At 39.1% G+C, this 4,873-nt stretch overlaps 1 pseudogene; it reads right to left on the bottom strand.

The window, feature by feature from the left end:
- Positions 1-3,751: 3,751 nt before the first annotated feature.
- On the bottom strand, positions 3,752-4,612 carry LOC105508024 (annotated as a pseudogene).
- Positions 4,613-4,873: the final 261 nt, after the last annotated feature.

The raw sequence follows: 4,873 nt of genomic DNA, 5'->3' as shown, positions 1-4,873 counted from the left end.
TAAAAAAAAAAAAACACATGAGAGGTTAATAAATATAAATACACATATATCAATAAAATAGTATTTATTCATTAAAAATGACAGATAAGACCATAGAAATGGAGAGAAACGTGTAATATTAATGTCAAGTGAATAAAGCAGAATGTAGAGGGGCTTCCCTCTGCCTCCAACATACTTTGCTGAAGCCCATCCCCCCACTGACTGCCCCTGAAATCCCACTATGCTGACACCCTCTTTAGTGCCACATTTTATGCAGGTCCCCGATGTGCTTTATCTTGCCTCCTCAACATCTCAGAGATGTTTTTGTATGGAGTCTGTCAATTCAATTAATACAACTGTCCCTGGTTCTAGAACTCAGGCCTAGGGATTGGGTGGGAAAACATTGAATAGTAAGGATGTTTACCTTTTGTCTTTATGCTGTGCTTAAAATCATGCCACCCCTTTCAATACTGTTTGACCAAAAACATATGTCCAACTCTAACTAGTTTAAGATGAGATTTTCTTAGGAGGCTCCTTAGTCTTCCCTCATGCAGATCAACCCCCAGTGGGCCTGATCCTTTGGCCTCTACACGTGTCCAGACATGTCTGAATCCTATGGTGGCAGAAACTACTCAGGTGCAAATTGAGACCTCTGACATGAAAGTAATTCTTTTGTTAAGTAGTGAGATGTGATATGTGCTTTCATTTTAACAATGTTCCTGTATATTTTACTTATATAGAAAAATGAGAATGGATCATCGCCGGTATCTGCTGCTTTCTTGACAGTTTGTGAATTATCATTTCATGCTTTAGTCTTGTATTTTTTAATTCAATTTTTAAAAATTATTAATGTGAAGCATACTTTGAAACCAACCTAAAATTTATAGAGGAAAAAGTTGACAATCTTCTCTTACCCCATCCAATCCATTTTTACTCCTTTTAAAAACAAATTTCCTAAAAGAGGATGGCAATTTACAGTCCCATCAGCCATGGTTTGATCTATGGTCCTGTGTCTATTTTCCTTCATACCCATACAAAGAAACATAAATGCATGTTCCATATGTGTGTTGATGAAATCACCTGACACACATACATTTGAAACTTGTTTTCTTTCACTTAATATTTCTTCTGGTTGTCTCTCCAGGTCAACTAATATAGAGCCCACCAATTATATTTATAGTAGCATAATGAAACTGCCTTTGTAAAAACTGTAACTGAGAAAATTATGATGGTAAAATAAATTTGACTTAACCGCCCCCATCTTGCTTCTAACCTCCAAGCTGTCCTTGTTCATTCTTGGGCATAGGCTGAACTAACTTTGGGAGGAACTTAGTTTATAGTTCAACTTTGAGACAAAGATGATAACAAGCCTTTGCCAAAACAAACCTTCCTCCCTGGGGGCTAGACTGCCTTTGCGGGACTAATGAATTAACCACAAGTTGAGAAATTATGGTTTAGGAGTTATGCTGCTGGAGGCTGCAAGATTCTAAACTCCTCCAAATGGCTCCTCGGGATAACATCACTATTGTAAAACCTAAAATCTGTGCTTGAGATATTTTGCAGACCTTGCACTCGATGGATCAGCTGGCACCATCCAGATAGCTACGTGTGGCTCCCACCCAGAAACTGACTCAGCGCAAGAGGACAGCTTTGACTCCCTGTGATTTCATCTCCGACCCAACTAATCAGTACTTCCCACCCCCTGGCACCCTACCCACCAAACTATCCTTAAAAACTCTGATCCCCAAATTTTCAGGGAGACTGAGTTGAGTAATAATAAAACTCCAGTGTCCTGTACAGCAGCTCTGTGTGGATTAAGTGCTTTCTCTATTGTAATTTTTCTGTCTTGATAAGTTGGCTCTGTCTAGGCAGTGAGCAAGGTGAACCTGTTGAGTGGTTGTAATAATATTCTGTTGTATAAATGTCTTGTAGCTAATTCAATGATTTCCCAGTTTTGGACAATCAGCCTATTTTTTGTGATTTTTAAAAGAATGCTACAATAAAGATTCTTATATATATGCATTCATGTTATAAGTGTATACATACACACTTACATTTACACATACACACATAAATATTGGTGCTTTTGTTTCTCTCAAATATGATATTGGCAATGCTTCCTCATATGTGTTTTACCCTTCAGTATATGTTGCTATTGATTTCCCAAAAGAGAATGGCAATTTCCAGTCCCATCAGCCACGGGTTCATTTCCTCACCTTCTCACTGAAATTGTACATATCCTTTAATTTTTGCCAATTTGATGGGCAAAAAATGGAATCTCATCAATATTTTAATTAACATTTCTCTAGCTACTTGTTAGGTTGTGTATATTTTCATATATTTATTATCCTTTGAATTTCCCTTTGTGATAACATTGTTTATATATTTGCCCGTTTTTCCACTGGGATGTTAGCACTTTGCTTATTCATTAGTGGGAGCTCTTTATCATATGCACTGCAGCCTGTGTTTTGCCTTCTAACTTTGTTTAATGGTGTTATTTATTTGCTTTGAAAACTTTTTCAAAATGCACATAAATTAGTTGTATGTATGATTTCTGGGCATCCTGTTTTGCTTTTAGGAAGACCTTTCTTCTCTGGATTACATAAATTATACATTTTCTATTTTTTTGGTCTTATTGTTTAAGTCTTTAAACTGTGGAATAATGATATAATACATGTAATATAATATGTTATATACATTTTGTATGTGATATGAGGACATATTGCAGGTTTTTTCTTCCAGATGAGCATTTGGAGCAATCCATTTCCTAAAGATTCAGCTATTCTTGGTGGTGAATGGATGTGGTACCACTTACTTGGGAGGCTGAGGTAGGAGGATCACTTGAATCTGAGAGGTCAAGGCTGAAGTAAGCTATGATTGTGCCACTGCACTCCAGCCCGGGCAACAGAGTGAGATCCTGTCAAAAATAAACAAACAAACCAAAAACAAAAAACAAAAAAAAAAGAAAAACAAAAAATATCCAACTTTCTCAAATCCTTGACTTTCCTGCTACATTGACTGCCCATCACACTCACCTGGCAAAAACCAATGTCTTGATCAATCTGACTATTAATCTGCATATGTGTTCCTGGGTTGCTGAAAACTGCTGGGGGAAAAAAAAAACAATGGCATAAGAGCATTTTTATCACTGACCATTCATGATCTCCAGCTTCAACTGTGTTGTCAATGTCTCCTGAAAAGAATTATCTGGGCTCCAATCAGGGCCACTTAAAAACTTTCACTGTCATAGGGCCTTTGCCTTTCTACTTTCTTCTCACTCTCCAGATTGTTCCCTATTTCACAGAAACAATAAAGGCAAACAGAGGGCAATTCTTTGAAAGTCCTGAGTCCCTCCCAACATTGTAAAGCTATCCCTAAGGAAAACCTGTTCAGGAGATTTTCTGTACCCCATTCCCTCCTGTTTCCCTAGAGACCTTGCTCTATCTGTTAGCCACTTCCAAATATAAGTTCTTTGTTGGATCTTCTTGTCATCGTTTAAGCACGTTCTAGCCTCTTTCATCTTTAAAAAAAAAAAAAACCAAACCCTCCATTAATCATACATTCTCTTCTAATTACTATCTCTCTCTCTTTTTTCAGCTAAGCTGCTGACTTCACTTTGCACTACCTGCTCACTCATAACCGTTTGTAGTCTGTTTTTTTTTTTCCCCAAGATTAAATGATTGTTATAAAAGTGTATCACACTGTGTGGAAATCAACATTTTCTGACACAATTTTGTGCATCTAGGACTGTAGGAATGTCACTGTCTCTGCCCTACATCTTCAAATCACATGAATAAGTCTTCCCAAAGGGGAGCTTCTGGAAAAGCAAGCTATTTCCTGGGCTCATATTTCCCTGATTTTGTAGCATGCATCAACAATCTATCCACGAAGTATATATTGGGGAATAAGGAGGGCATTCACCAGCAAGACCACAGTTGTTGACAGCCATAAGATTAGAGACAAGCACAAAGGGACAGGTCAACATGCCAGCAAAAATCTTGTGACAGCTTGAGAATAACTCTTTATTTCATTCATGGTAGAAAGCCTGCCGTCCAGGGCATAGGTATTGATGAGGTGGGCCAGTGAGCTACACAGCCGCAAAGAAATCATGTCATCTAGGAGGTGATGAACCAGTTCCGGGAAAAACCCTAGGATGCCCTCTTTCTGATATATGGTTATGAAGTCACTAAGTCCACAGTACTTAGTCCTCTGCCAATGAATTGTACCACAGGTCTCAGAGTGATCACGTGGAGGGAATGTGTGATGAGGGTAGCAGCAGAACGAGCCATCATCTCTCAAGCTGTCTCCTTGATAACTCAAAGGAAGATGAGACTTCTTTCTGTACATTTCCAGGTCCTCGTCCACTCCTGGGAATGCTGTAAAACTTTTCCGTGGGCCACAGTTTGAAGGCCTCCTGAACACAGTCTTAGAGTTAAGCCTGTGAAAAACCCATACCTTTCATCGATACTGGCAATGTGTTGAGTGTAACAAAAGAGACCAGGAAGTTGAAATACTTGCCATCCAAACATATTGCATCCTATTTTTGGAGGAAGAGGCTTATATCCTGCGTGAGCAGCTGGGACAGGATGGTGAGACCAGAACCAAGGAGGACTTGACTGGCTGTGTCTGCCATGATGACACCTGCTACAGTATGGCTTTATTTTGAATTTTTCTACTGAAATTACTCTGGCCGGTGGTTCTCAACTTGGGGTGATTTGCTTCCCAAGGGACATTTGGCAATGTCTGGAGACATTTTAGGTTGGCACAAATGGGGGATGGATAGGGGAAATGCGGTTGGTCCTGTCTTCTAATGCGTAGCGGCTAAGGATTTTGCTAATCATTCCATCATGCACAGGACAGCCCCCCATCATAAAGTTATTCAACCCTGTGTGTC

Source organism: Colobus angolensis, unplaced genomic scaffold (assembly GCF_000951035.1).
Source record: "Colobus angolensis palliatus isolate OR3802 unplaced genomic scaffold, Cang.pa_1.0 Scaffold10, whole genome shotgun sequence".
NCBI classification, from domain to species: Eukaryota; Metazoa; Chordata; class Mammalia; order Primates; family Cercopithecidae; genus Colobus; species Colobus angolensis.
The sequence above is the reverse complement of the archived record's forward strand: the minus strand, read 5'-3'. Positions and strand labels throughout refer to the sequence as shown.